This window comes from Lagopus muta, chromosome 1, assembly GCF_023343835.1.
Source record: "Lagopus muta isolate bLagMut1 chromosome 1, bLagMut1 primary, whole genome shotgun sequence".
Taxonomy (NCBI): domain Eukaryota; kingdom Metazoa; phylum Chordata; class Aves; order Galliformes; family Phasianidae; genus Lagopus; species Lagopus muta.
Window position 1 is genome coordinate 19,663,367 of NC_064433.1, and position 16,085 is coordinate 19,679,451.

The following is a 16,085-nucleotide window of genomic DNA, read 5'->3' on the forward strand; positions in this document are numbered from 1 at the left end:
CAAAACTTCAGCATGAATTTTAGTCCCTCCCACAGCACCTTTCAACTCCTCCCACTAAAAGTTTCCAAAGACAGAAAATTGCTAGTTGTGGGAAGTATAAAGCATGCTCAGTGCACTTATTGTGTGCCTCAGTGAAAAATGGGAAACTTGAATTTCTGGCAGTTGCAGTAAAAGCCTTTTTCTTCTGGATTTCACCATGTCAGATTTGAATGAGGTTTAGTGTGCTTCTTTTCTGTAATTCTGTATATTCATGGGAATTTTGTTTCTAGCAGGCAGCTTCACTGAAATCAAAATGCATTATTATGCATTATTATGTCTACTTCTTCTCTTGGTTTTCTAATGCACCAAAATAAAAATGTATCTTTAAAAAAAAAAGAACAGTTGTGTTGAGATAAGTAGTCTTGGAAGACTGATTTCATGCTTCTCGTCAGAAAGAGAAACAGCGTCTTTTATCCTAGGAATCTGATTTATTTTGTATATTATATAATTGCATCAACAGAAGCCTCACCTCCAGTTTGTGGATTTTCATCACATTTGGGAAGTAGGCTTTGCTGAAGAAGATGAACACCACCAGCTCTGAAAGCTGTGTGTGAGAGAGCTACAACACCTCAATAGTACATGGCTTAGGAATGCATTTCTTGCTGCTGTCCTACAAAGTATCAACCACAGGGAATGTGTATTCCATAAAACACACTTTCTGGTTCATATGGAGGATATGTGGTATGTTATGCCTGTAGGTGGAATAGAGAAGTATTACTTCACAGAGGGTTTGCTTACAACTTAGAGATTTCTCCCAGCAGAACAGTGCTAGAACCCACACCTTCCACACTCTTAATTAAAACTTTTACATTGTTATTTTATTATTGTTATTTTTGTTATGTAGGAGATGCACAACTAACTCCATCTGATAGGATGAAGCTCTACCAATAATTCTTTTGGCTAGAGATCATGTCTACTCTGCCAGTATATCTGCTGTGTTTGTATTTCAGTACTTTACATACTGTCTCATGAGTTCAGTTTGTCAATTTTCCATTTATTTTATTTTATTTTATTTATTATTTTTTTAAGACGAAAAGTGGTAACAGCCACAGTACTGCGCAAATTGTCATTAAATTATTTTGGATAAAAAATAACAAGTAAATGTCATCACTTGTAAATGTAAAAATGCACTTCGTCAAAGATCCACCCAGTCTACTCTCCCATGACAAGCAAGATCCATAGCACATACTTGCACAAAATAAGAAAGTAATTAAATATAATGTGCTACTTTTATGAATACTTTTAGCATAAACACTTCCAAGCTCCAGTGATCCATAGCTTATGAATTTCCTGAACTGAAAGCCATGTCTATGTCACTATTTTTATAGCTATTTCTGGACCTTTCTTACATGAATTTATACAATAACATCTGTAATAACATTTGTACAAATGGCATCTATTTATCCTTCTAGTTTTCAAAACATCCTGTGGCAATGAGTTACACTGTTAAACTATGTTTACTTACTTTGTTTTGAGTTTAAACTGCTTCTACATAGGTCAGTCTTTTATTGTTCTTGCATTGAGAATTGACTTATTATTATTATTAATAATTTGAAGGTTAAGAATATACCTCTTTATTTTCACTATACCTTTTGTAAGATGGAGGTCCCGCTCAGGACTGTTCAGGAGTGATCAGCCCAAAGACCATTAATACAATAGCACAGTGATGTTGGCTGAATCATCAGTGGCATGATTTGCCTCCAACAAAAAGGCATTGTGCCTCTCCCTTGGTGTATCACATTTACCAGTATATTTACAGCAGAAAAGCCAGTTCAGCACACACCACTGTTAGTAGTTTTGCAACTTCAGCTTCAATTGCAATTTATGGGACCCCGTAGGACACTGATTCTGAGACATTTCCACCAGCTTACTCTTTAGTATGTTTCCCTGTAATGAACTCTACTGCAAGCAAGTAATTCATGTTTTATTGTGTGCCTTAAGCATAAGGTGTCCTTTCACATCTCCATTTCTCGTCAGCTCTGTAGACTCCTTATGGGTCTTCCTTCTCATCTTTGGTTAAAAAAGGATGGTATTTTACCTTTCTTAAAACTACTCATTCATTAAAATCTGCTAGATGATGTCTCACTGGAGGATTTCTGGAAGATATCTTAAATACGTTCTCTTCTGAGCTTTCACTATATTACTTTAAAACAAGATCAGCCTGGAAAGTTTCTACCTTTAAAGTTGCTCCTTTTAATTTCCTTTTGGACACTTGTTCATTTTAGATACTTTCACCCTTTCAGCTGTTCCTTTTAAGTTCCTTTTGAATGCTTGTTCATTTTATATAGTTACCTTCTATTCATACTTTAAAGTTGCAAATTTTTTGGATATTGAACTTGCGCCACTATTGAAGAGTGGCTTTTTAAGTGGCTGCTTGGAAATGCATCAAGAGTTCTTTTCTTCCTACGGGGTCTATGATTACTTGCTCTAATCAGCAGTCATTTAAAGTGTTTAAGTCATTTATAGTGTTTATACTGATTCTTTACAAGGAGAGTGGTTAGGCCCTGGAACGGGCTGCCCAGGGAGGTTGTGGATGCCCCGTCCTTGGACGTGTTTAAGGCCAGGTTGGACGGGGTCCTGGGCAACCTGATCTGAATGTGTATGTTTGGTGGCCCTGCTAGGCAGGGGGGTTGGAACTACATGATCCTTGGGGTCCCTTCCAACCCGGGTGATTCTGTGATTCTGTGATTCTGTGATCAAGTTTCTGGATCAAGCCCTGGGGTAACACTCCTCCATTTCCATAGACGTGACTGGTGTCATTCACTATTATTACATTTTCTCCTCTCTCACTCTTCTCTGATGTTTCTTAGCACATTTCTGTCATAGACAAACACACTGGTTAGTAGCACTGCTATAACACTATGCTCTTTCAGTCCTGAAAGTTTCCATAACAGCTGCTACTGGGTTCAGTGAGTTGTTAATAACCTTGTTGTTTTATACTTTATTTTACAGTAAACTCTTTTAAAATTATGTCTCAGCCAGCACAATTTATATTTCCATTCTCACATAATTTGTATCCTGGTATCTCAAGAGATACCACCATTGCTCAAGTACAAGGAGTATGATCTGGAAACAAAAGTTAGGATAGGCATATTAGTAGATATACCCAACTAGTCAGATATTGTGAGTTCCTTTGTAGGAGTTTAAGTGCAGAAATCTATATAAATTTCAACACACGTACTGACTTTGTTGAGATAAACATGTCAGTGCCTAAGCTGGTAGGTATGCCCCTGTCACATCCAGACTGAAGAAGTCCCAGCCTTCTTTGGTCCACAATAGCCACATTCACACTACATTTTGCAAGAGTATCCTGTGGTACAGCTCTACATACTTTCATGTCTCACCAACATAGGCACACATATTATTATTACAGCTGTCTTGAGATGAAGGGCCATAGCCAGAACAGCTCCATGCCTTCTCTTTGAACTCGGTGTGCAGTCACGCTGCCTGCACCACGGAGCAGACATCTTGCCTCAGGGCTGCTCACATCAACCAAAAGACAGCTGAGTGTTTACAACTCAGCAGCTTCTTGTCATGCTAGGCAAGCTTTGGAGTAGAGCCATGTGGGGTACTACAGTCATTAGAACAAAATACTCAGAATGATTCAGAGCCACTAAGGAGCTGCAGTTTTATAGAAGTTTGCCTACATCTCCTGTGCTAAGTGAGCCCACACACCCAGGTCATGCACTAAGTCAGCCACCTGTGGCCTGGCCAGCCCGCCCTGCAGCCACCCTCTGCCCCACACCATCATGGCAGCAGCAGTGCCCTGCCAAGCAGCCTGGCCCAGCGCTGCGTGTGCAACCAATGTCAGCACCAACCGAACATCAGTGTGTGATTGGCACTGTGTGGGCTGAGACCAGGGCACTGGGAGGGCACGATGCAGTGCTGACTCAAGTGATGGCAAATAACTGTATGCATTTTGATACACTGTCTGAATACAGCCATGTTTCTGTTTTGATAAAGGAATTTAAGAAGAGGTTTTTGCTGTGTGATGGATGGCAGCAGAGGGGCTGTCTGACAGAAGGGTGTCTGACATGGAAGTGCATTATGCAGCAAAGGTGTGTCATGTGGAAAAAAATGTGTGTCTTCCATACAGAAAAAAAAATTGCACCTATTGACATTCATCAATGCTTGCTGAATGTTGATAGAGACCAAGCAGTGGCTGTGAGCACAGTAATGCTGTGCATGGTGTGGTTCAGCAGTGGCAACACTGACAGTGGTTCACCTTCACTACTGCAGATTTTTACGGGTGCAGCATGCAGGCTCTTGTTCATTGCTGGCAAAAATGCATGGCTAATGGTGGTGACTATGTTGAACAAGTGTGTTCTGTAGCTGAGAATTTGCTCTATCAAATAGTGTTATTGTTCATCATTATTCATCAATAATGACCAATGATAAGGCAGGCAGCACCTTAAGAGTATTGCCTACAACCTATAGACAAAACACATCCAGAAATGCAGGTAGAGGTTGGAAATGTCATGCAGTCATGTATACAGTATAAGGAGGAGTATTAAGTGCTCAGTGGGATGAAAAAAGAGAAGACTGCTATTTCATCTGTCACAAGGTTCACTACAAGCAGGCACTTACACCCAGATCCATTGCACAGTTTTACCATTTGACTTTCATTTGGTCCTCTTTGGAAAATGCAACTTTCAAAACATGATCTTGAAGCAGAGCAAGGTCTGGTACAACAGACACCTGCAGATTCATTCCTATGTTTGCACCAGCTATTAATATCATGTATACTGTGTCAGGGCAATAATCTCTAAGTAAGAAAGTATTTACTTCCAGGTAGAAAAACTAGCCAGGGTATTGTGTCAGGCGATGTTGCTTCTCTGTCAAAGCAAAAAAGTCTCTCCTGTGAATGAGTGCCTTTTTATTTCTGATTCTCAGCCCACCCCCCTCCTTTGTATCAGGGAAATGGTAAGAAAGGATGAGTCACTGCTGGAAGGAGTCCCTGCCCTCACTCTTCTGGCTCTGATACAAATGCCACATTAACACACTTCTCTACTGAGCACTTTTATTGGTATGCACTTACCTGAACAGACTCATCCTTGACCAACTTGACAAGTTCCAACGATGAGATGCTCAGCCTGATGGAGTAGGGAGTAAAGGCCTTTCACAGTCGCCCCTTTGCCTGTGGCACCAACTGGTAAGCAATACCCTTACATCAATCCAAAAGCTTTCTCATCAGGGAGTGAGAGAGCAATTGGGTGGGAGTTTAGCCTTAGCCAAGGTTACCCCACCACAGGTGCCAGACAGACACCATCTGAATTGATGTATCGACACCGACACTTGTCTACATAACTAAGCTTTTGATTGATCAGTATATCAAAAATTGGTGTGTTTTTTTCTGCCTCTCCAAGGAAATCTGTGCATTGTATCCATTCTTTTCCACTCTGATGTGCTTACAGACATTGCCTCTGGTATAAGCTATGTAAGATGAGCTGAGCAGTGCTTGCAGCTGATGGGACAGCACTGTTCTTCCTGTGCACAAACCCAGCAGCGCCCATCTGACACCAGCACAATCACTGCAACTAACCCTGCAAAAAAAGTGCAAAAATGCATACAAACATGCATTAGCTACAAGTTACAGAGTGATAGGCTTCAGCTTCTGTGCCAGTCAACAGTGCCCCATTTTTGCAGTAATAATGGTGCTAAACATATAAGGGTTTTGTTTATAACACTGCAAGTTAGTTGCTGATAATAAATCATCTTCAACATCAGTTTGTTAAAGTCTTCATCACCCTATTTTTGTAAAATAAAAAAAAAAAATTAAAAAAATAGAGAAACTAAACGCAAACCCCACATTTTTTCAAAGACCAAAGTGCTCTGAATGACTTTAGACATATGGACACTGCTATCAGTTATCACTTTGTCCAATTTCCAGGGTAGGAGCAGGCATTCAGAAATAGATATGAATATCTCTGCAGTAGAGCTGTGCAAAAAGAGCTGCAGCATTTGCATGTTTTTCTCCCACTTGAAAGTGTTTCCAGAGACAAAGCATGTGCTCTTCTGCTTATTACTCTATGTGCTTCCAGAGAGGAAAAAGCCACAAAACCTAATTTCAGTTGAATCCTACAGCTTGGAAACACTTGAGTGATGCATAATATACTTCAATAACAGCAGCCCTCATGTAGCAAGCACTTTTAGACTTTCAGTGACTGTAGCTGTTTAAGCTGTAATTTAGGCACTTCTCCCTCAGAAAGGTATCTGAAGTTTAGTTAGATACCAGTCTCTGTAGTACATGAGGAGTGTGTAGAGAGAAGCGTGCCTGTAACTTCAAGCATCTTGGCAAGTGGCTATTGGCAAATGCTAAGGGACTGCTCTTTAAACCGTGTGCTTCCTTAAGAGCTGATTGATAACTGCAAAGATACATTTTGTTCCCATGGGTCTTCTCTTAAAAGGCAATGATATCTCCTCTTCACACACTTAAATATCAAAAAGAAAAACAGAGCCAAGCATTTTGCATTAATAGTGGCTGGATTAATGCAAAATCACACACAAATAATTAAAAAGTAAAGACTAGAACACACAGTCCATGGTGGTTTCCACTTGAAGATGATTCAGCCATTCACCTATGAACTGACAGTTCAGGAACTGCAGACAGAAGTTTGAAAACCCCTCCAAGCTGAGAATCACTCTGGCCCCAAGGGGGTTCATCCTCTCAGATGTGTGCCCTCATCCCCAGACTTATACATAAAACATGGACATCAGCACTTCATGTAAAGCAGCCACAGATGCTTTTTAAACAGAACCTGACCTAAACAACACATTAAACATGTTCCTGAAACAAGGCTTTTTGTCAGAACACCACCTAGTTCTTCCTAGACTCTTGAGGAACACTGACTTTAATTTGAATCAGTGTAAACCTTTGCAACACAAGCTGAATGACAGACACTATAATTATTTTTTATCTGGAGAAGCACAATATCCCAAGTGGGATATTTCCAGCAGGGGCATAAGCCTCTTATTTTAATCTAGCCCTGGTGAACAGGTACTTTCCTCACTTGACTTCTTTCCCTGCATGCCTCAGCTAACACTAAAATAATATGTACGCATAGCAAACACTGCACATCTTACTGTCATTCTGAAAGCCTCAAGAAGCACATGAATCTACTATAAGATTCTAGGTAGTAACAGAATTTCTTCCCGAAAAACTACCTGAAAAAGACAAATTTTTATGCTATGCTTGACATTATAATTTGAAAGAAGATCTCGCCTATAAATCCAAAGGGAAAGATGGCAGCAATACAAATTTAATATATTGTATTCCAACAATTTCAACATGCTTTAAAAACAATCAGGATCTCTTTTTTTTTTCTTTTAAAATTTTGCAATGTAAAGACCTATTCATTGTCTTAATCTAATTTTTAGCCATGGCTGGGATTTAAAGCAGTTAATTGCAGTAGCAGAAATGTACTGAACAATAGAACAGTAATGATAAAGTAATTCATTTCTTTTCACTGACTATGGCAGGATAGTCAGCTACTCTGCAAATGTCTTCAATACAGAATAAAAAGGAAACATTTTGCCAGAGGGCCTCTTTGTGCACTTCTGTGCAACTCATGCACACAGAACCATGGCAAATGTTGCACAGAAATGTTGACGCCATCTGTTCAAGGTAGGTGTCACTCTCAAGGCAAGTAATGTCTGTTAGTATTCCAAGAATTTCTTTGACTTTCATCTCACAACAGCATTCAGAACCTTAAAAAAATTAAAAAATAAAAAATAAAGTGGTATTCATGGCATCTCTCAACACTTTGTCCAATCACATATATAATTACAAAAGAAAACATTCCACAGCTTAAGGACTTTGTAACTGTAAGATATATCCAACAGCTGCATTGACATGGAAGAGGGAAATGTGTTTTGGCTGGAGAATAGTTCCTTTGCTTAGATTAGGATGCTTTCTTTTGTAGAAAATAAACTGAGGTTTTTTGGTGGTTTTTTTTGCTTGTTTGTTTGTTTGTTTTTAAGATATCCAGTGGTGTTCATAATATCCACAAAGAGAAAGTCATGTGGAGACTTGCTTATACAAAGCAGAATGAACATCAAATTTGAGAGAAAAATCACATCCTTAGAATACACTCACAGTTCTATCCTTCACCCTGGACAATGATGCCAGCATAAGACAAAAGTTTACCATTCCTCACACACTGGATATCTTGAAGTTTCAACCAGACTATGTCAAGTGAACATAAAGACATTTTGAGAATAGCGAGAAATCCATTCCACTCTTCATGAACCAGTGAACAATTCTCTGTGCACATTCCTAAGTCTGCAGGTGTAAGACAGTATCCACAGTTGTAAAGCCTTTCCCAACCACTCACTGAAAGACAGGATTGCCTAGCACTAGGAAAGCACAGACACAAATTTGCTCGTTGCCCTGGCAATCCTACAGTGAAGAGCTCAATATTGTAGACTCATAGAATATCCTGATCATTGCTTCCAATTCCTGACTCCATCAATCAAAAATCAGACCGTATGTCTGACAGCGTTGTCCAAGCGCTCCTTGAACTCAAGCAGCTTGGTGCCACGACCACTGCCATGGGAGCCTGTTCCAGTGCCCAACCACTCTGGTGAAGCACCTTCTTCTGATATTCAACCTGACCCTCCCCTGATTGTGTGAAGATGTGCCTGATTATGGCAGGACTCGGGTTCAAATTCTCCTTTCCATACTTCTATCCTGATAAATACTTCCTTAGATATACATGCCTTGTTCTGCCCTTCACTGGATCAATATTTCTCTCTCCTGAATTTTTTATTTATTTCTGCAGTTCCCCAGATACCTCCTCTCTCAGCAACCTGCCACCCTGTTTCCCAGCAGATTTGAAAAAATCCTTGAACGGCACAGTTACATCCTGATTATATCCAAAGTGTATTTGGTACCCAACCATATGTAATGTGGGGCATAAACCAATATGGGGCATATACCAAGTATGGTACACGGTTTCTATACTTATCCAGCTCTGAAATATCCAGCCATCATCTAAATGAAATGAAGCTCACGTTAATGATTGTGCCAATGTGTCAATGGAAGCAAGATTCATTCCTTAATCTTTTTCTAAATAATTCTTTGCTTAGATAAAAGCCATTTTTTTGTATAAGATCTTAAGAAAATAAAAGCCACACAAAAGGAAAGAGCAGAATTCGGCCAAGGGCAACTTGTGCAACTAGATCATATGATAAAGTAATATGTATTACACCAGCACATGCCAGCAGTAGGTAAGAGGGATATTGTTTCCCTAACACTTGTCTTCACTCCTCAGGAAAGTCACCCAATGATTGCAAAAGAATGGACTAGATGCTCTAGACAATTAAACTCAGTCAACCTTTTTGATTCAGAAGATATTTGAATTACAATATGAATTTAGGATGCTTACTACAGTTTACAGATACATCTCCATCCACCCTTACAATTCTCTGTACGTCACTGAAATTATAATGTAATTGTTGTACATGAATGTCTAGAACTGTATAAGCAGATGTGATGACAATAAATTTGAATTGCTATCATTTTGTAGTTTCACAGAATCATAAATGTTGGAAATGACTTCTACAAACATCAAGTCTAACCATCAACCCATCCTCTACGTGCCGACTAACCATGGCCCTCACTGCCACATTTAAACATTTCTTGAACATATCCAGGGACAGGGGCTCCACCACCTCCCTGGGCAGCCCATTTCAGTGCCTGACCACTCTTTTGGAGAATAAGTTTTTCCTAATATCCACTCTGAACCTCCCCAGCACAACTTATGGCCATTCCCTCTTGTCGCATTACTAGTTAGCCAGGACAAGAGGCTGATCCTCACCTCGCCGCAACCTCCTTTCAAGTAGTTGTAGAAAGCAATAAGGTTGCCCAGAGCCTCCTCTTCTCCAGACTAAATGATCCCAGTTCCCTCAGCTAATCCTCACAAGACTTGTGCTTCAGACTCCTCACCAGCTTTATTGCCCTTCTCTGAACACGCTCCAGGGCATCAAGGTGTTTCTTGTACTGAGGGGCCCAAAACTGAACATAGCACTTCAGTTGCCACCTCAACAGATTAAAGGGGCACTGTCATCTCCGTAGCCTGCTGGCAAGGACTAAGCTATTTCTGATACGAGCCAGGATGCCATTGGCCTTCTTAGCCACCTGGGCACATTGGTGGCAGATGTTTAGATGGCAGTCAGCTAATACCCTCAGAACCTTTTCCTCCACACAGCTTTCCAGTCAATCTGCCTTAGACAGGTATACCATACCCAGAGGGGTATGAGGTGGCTGTGACCAAAGTGCAGAAGTCAGCACTTGGTCTTGTTGAAGCTCACACAATTGGGCTCAGTCCAACCATTTTGTTTATATCAGTGGGGAAAAAAAAAAAATACAGCATTCATACTTTAAAAATGTATTAATTGCAAACTATGCCTTGACTACTTTTAAAAACAATTTTTTTAAAAAAGAATAACACCTCCATCTGTATATGCATCACTCTTCTTGTTTTTTTCTTCAGCATCCTGTGGTATTCCACTGCTGGCATTTTAACGACGTGCTTGGAGAGGAATACAGAAGCAGCTGTATTCCATAAGTCTTCTAAAATAAATCACATTATTGTAAGCTGTGTTTCACTAAATCTAATCAATACCTCAATAACTCTAAAGGAATTCCACTGCCTATTTGCCCTCTGGAAATGAAACACTGGCAGATTGATCCTTTGACTAACCCTCAGCCTAGCGTGAAAAAAACACTTTGTTCAGGCACTGGGTTGGCACTGCCCTCCTTACTCTGAGGGCAGATCTAAAATTAAAACCCTGCCAAGTTCCTCTTGTTCATATCATCAAACACTCAGTCATATGAAACAAATTTTAAGTGAGCGAATGATATTCACATGCCACTTAAAAATACTTTAACATCCACTTAAAAACTTCTGTATGTGTGGGCTTGCATGATTGGAAGTAAATCTGTCTGTACTTTCTGAACTGTTGCATAATCTTTGTTTTTGTACTTAACAACAATCCTCCTACTGAAAAGGAAGAAATCAGACTCTGGGGAAGTCCAGAGAAACAACCTATTATTCTGATTAGAAGTGTGCTTTGTTTTTGTATTTTTAAAAAGGAACAATTTGTGGGTTTTTTTAAGAGGCCATATTTAAGATGATTGTGCAGGCTGTGGGCATCCAGTCAGCTGACTGATGGAGTATGGAACGTTGGAGAGTCTCAGGGCAGAAGTATGTATTCTGTAAATGACAGCTTCACAGCCTGCATCCTCCTTCAAATACTTTGATCTTTTAATTGCTCCATGCATTTGTTATTCGCGGAGAAGAATCCGATGTTCCTTTGAATGTGGTATCAGTAAGATAAGACTACTTTAAAATAGTTCTTTAATTACCAAACTAAAATGCACTTTTTTCTTGCAACAGTAGTTATTTGCTGTGCTTTAAATACATGCCATGCAAGCAATATCCTCCAGTGGTAGGAAACCTCATATTGTAAGCATGTAAAAAGGAAAGCCTTTCCTTCAGAGGATGCTGTTATTTCTACCTTTAGTACCTGCTAGAAGCATAGCTTTCCAAAAAGTAGGAACAAAAGTATGTAAGCACTTTTCACATACAACATAGCTTATAATTATGACCATTTGCCAATCCATCTCACAGGCATTGCGAATGTTACAGCAGTCATGGAAGCTGTGCAAGTTTCTAAAGGAGGCTTTTAAAAGCTATAAAATTTCCTTCTCTTCTCATGTAATAGAAGGGAATGCATCTTTAAGGCCAAACTTTATAGTTATGCAAACTGTACTCAAATGTTCCTTAAGTAGCCGAATGACTAATGGATCTACTTCATCTTCCTGAAGAACCCTGGGGGTAAATGAGGTATCTTGAAGGTTAACATTTTTTGCATTCTCAGTTACCACTGTAAGATGTACGTTACCAGGACATCTTAAATATCAGATTTTACTTGTGAATGCTCTCTCGCAGGAGAGAAGACAGTGAAGCAACAGAACGTTTCTGACTGTATTTGATGTTGTAACGTGCTCAGTTTTCTAGACCCGACTCAGATTTGGTTTGTCTTTCTAAGTGCACACCTATATGTGAGTAACCTGTGAATATCCTGCATTTGGCAAGGTGAACATCTGCTGTCATTGACTGCTCTGTTCTCTGGAATGAGATTCCAGAGCTCCTGCAGTATGTTATAAAGACAGCTAAATATTCTATGGGAGAATAAAAACCATTCTGACTAAGTGATTGCTTAAGTCATACATTCTGTGGCTTTGTGCAGAAATAGTCGAATATGAACAGTTATTAATTTTATTAATTTCCAGGGGTCTCCATCTATATAATGATGATACAAGTTTTCTTTTTGGATGGTAAGAAAGGAAAACGTCTCTTTGCTCTTGATCATAAGAAAGGACACCATATCTTGCATTTATGAACACGTTTCATCATTGGGCAAAAACTGCCTCATTCACAGTTATAATAAGAAGATTGCTGAAACCAAATTGCAGATAGCAATTACCAGTACTGCTAGGTTTCATAGAAAAGGGTTCTTGTGTGTTTGGTTTTTTTTGTAAATTGGATTACCAGTGACTTCAGAAGTCAAAGTCCTAAAAATCCTAAAAGAAATGACATATTTAGCCTTACTATGCAGGGCTCTAGTAAGTAATTGGATACTTACATCAGCATGGAACCTGTGCTGATCAAGTCTAAGTGGTTTAGAAGTAATTTACAATGTTGTATAAATATTTATGTAACAACAGCTGAGGAGTAAGGATGAGAAGAAGAGAGCAGTTTGAGAAAGTGGAACACCAGGGTTTAGTTTGTGTTTTACTTTAATTAAATCCTTTCTTGGCTTAGGACATATGTTTTTGAGAAAGCATGCTGACCTTCAGCCAACTTGTTTTTTCAAAGTCTCTGAACTGATAATCCTTCATGATAGATCTGACAGTAAGATGGCAGGAAACTTCTACAGAGCTGGAACCTGCTTCAGTGCTGCAAGTGTCACAAAGCAACAACACTGAATGAAATACTGGTGGGAAGGTTCAAGCTTTATTGCCATACCACTATCTGACTCTGACTCTGTGGGTCAAACTAATAAAGTGGGAGGCATTGCTTTTGGAGCAGATCTTGTACTTATTTACTGCTTCGTTTTCTGCTAGCCACCAGGCAAATACCTGCTCTATGTCACGTGTCCGATTCTCAGAGTTTGGCCCAGAGTGACTGTACAACTGAAAAAATAACTTCTGCAACAGAAAGATCATTAAAGAAATTGTCATACTGGATATTATGGTTTGAAAACATAAGCAGCAACAACTCTGTCCAAAGGTGCCATCAGTAACATCTCAATCCCTCAGTTGAACTGAGGGCTGTGGCACCACAATGTAAACTATGAAAGGACACCAATGCAATTTGACAACTTTGTAACAAAGAGTGATGTTGTGTGATTTGAGGGATTTGGGGTTTTTTAGGCAGGACAGATTGAAGCATCAGAAGTGTCTTTCTGGAACCTACTCCACAAAAGCAGGCAGTTCAGAGTAGGTTTATGTTTTTATGCTATCGTTTTTCATTTCCATTTCAATCTTGAACTTCAGGGTTTATACAACATGGATAAAATTCTGATTTTATGTAACTTTTTATATAAATCAGATGTTGGAAAGAACATAAAAAATAAATACAGAGACTGAAAGATGAACCATATTGAATTAAATGAAGCTCTTTCCATAGACTTCAGTGGAACTGGGTAAAACAGCATCAGAAGGACGTGAATAATTCAAACCAGGACTGCTGGCAAACAGTGCATATCCCCAGAACTGAGCCCCAGTGAATCAAGGTCTTTGTCTAGAAAAACAAATACCAGAGCAGTTGATATTAATCCTGGTTATTGGGTAAATGGTGAGACTCAAGATCAGTAATAATCCCTGCACTGTCCTTAGGCGGCAGTGGGCAAGCCAGCCTACATTCTATTACAGAGACAAAGAGAACAGTACAGAGGTAGGTAGTGTGCCATCAGCATCTCCTCTCTCATAGGGCTTCTGAAAGCAACCAGTGCTGGGCAACCATTTCTGGGTGGTTCCTGATAAGAGAATCCCAAAAAACACTGGATATCTGTGATCTGTCTCCACAGATCATAAGAAGTAGAACAGAAAAGTGCAGAGCCAGTTTAAACCTATGAGTCTGCCCTCTGAAGAAATGGCCGCTTGCTAACATGCATATAATAAGGAGTTCTCAGATTAGGAGTTGTATCAGATTTTAAAAATGAGTGAGTTTGGGGGAAAATCATTCACATTTCAAAAAATAAAGTATTGCTTTTATATTTTCTCTTCCTGTAATAGTTGATCTTCACAGGATGGAAAGGAAAAATTATAACTTGTTCACTGAAGAGGTGCAGTTTTTGAAAGAATGAACACTGACCTGGAAAGGTAAATTCATTTCTATAAAGTTCAAATTATACTCTGAGGAAAGCTCCACCATTCCACCAGGATATTTTATACTGGGAGACATCTCCTGTCTTGTAAAAGGATGTATGAAAAACATATTTTTTGAAATCATATTTGATGATCCTAATTTGATATTAACAAAATACGCATTTGAAATTAATTGGCCAATACAAATTGTTTTCGTCTTCATCACTTAAAGCTAGCATGGTTCTCCTGCACAAATCTGATTCATCATCATGCCCAGCTCCAGTTTTGTTACTTCACTCCTTGGATGCTTTCCCAGAGGCAGAAAAATTTTATAGTGAAGCACCTCAGCATTAGACAGGTAACACAAACCTAGGGAAAAAAAATAATCCAAATCTCATCTTTTGGAGATGCATACCTAAAAATACATATATAAAATAAATGACACTCGCATAATCTTCAGGTTGTCGGCTTCTCCCTGGGGGACTTCCCACTCAGTAACATACAAATGTTAGTACTTCTAGCATCTGAAAAAACAGGAAAATATTATAAAACCAAATCAGTCGCCAAAGAAGCCTGACTAATGCAGTTTCTGAAACTAATTTAGATCTTATTATTTTGATCTGATGGATACTCTTCAGAAACACAAAACACAGATCACAAGGCATGCCATTTTCTTATTTGGAGAATACATTTAACTCTATTGATAGTGATCTACCAACACAAATTGTACGGTCAGTCATAAGTTGCAGTTCCTGGTATGGATCACGTACAAGTCTAATTTTTGGAGAAGGGGATGGAAACGAGATGGTGCATATGACTGTGCAAACCATAGGTAAGGAATGTGATGGGGAGAGAGAAAAGAGGCACTAAAAACAAATATTCTGGTGATCTACTTCCACTGAAGTCATATCCCAAGTTTTAAAGAGGGCCATTGAGTTTTTCAGTGTCTTAAGCTGGTTGACTAAAACAGCAGAAAAGTGTTTTGTTTTTGTTTTTTTTCCTTTAATTGATAAATTTCTGTGAGTATAGTCAGATACCAGTCACTGGTAGCATGGGGAAGAAGGCCAGAGGAGGCAACCCATTTCAGCGCTGGGTTACATCAGCTTAGGCATCTCATGCCAATCTCCCCTCTCTGCTGCTGGATATGAATGATAGGAAAGATCTAAAAAGCTAAGTGTCTCAGCCATATTTATTTATTTTAGCTAAGACTATTTTTTGTTTATTTACTTATAAACTAGGACCTTAATCCCTGGTAAGACAAGCGGCTGTACATAACAGTCATTCCGCTGAGTTGCAGTTCCATCAGACTCCCAGCAGGACCCCTGCAGCACGGCACGGTGTTGTGTCACCAAGCTGCCGCTAGAGGGGGCGATGACTTTTGTCCCTTGGATTTATGTCTGCATGTTTCCGACCAGGCTTAAATGTGCCAAAGAAGCATAACTGTGCACCTATGAGTTGTTTAGGGCAAATACCAAGCCTCTCAAACACTCTGGAAATCTTCCTCCAATCCTTGCTTTGGCAATCTTAAAAAGTGCAGGTAGCTTTTAACTGTGGTGTATCGTTTCATGTCTGGAACACGTCCAGAAGACACCTTATTTCCATGGGAAGAACCAACCCTTAGGTTATAGCAGGGCCTTCTCCTTATTTTAAAGTCACATCATCTATCAGC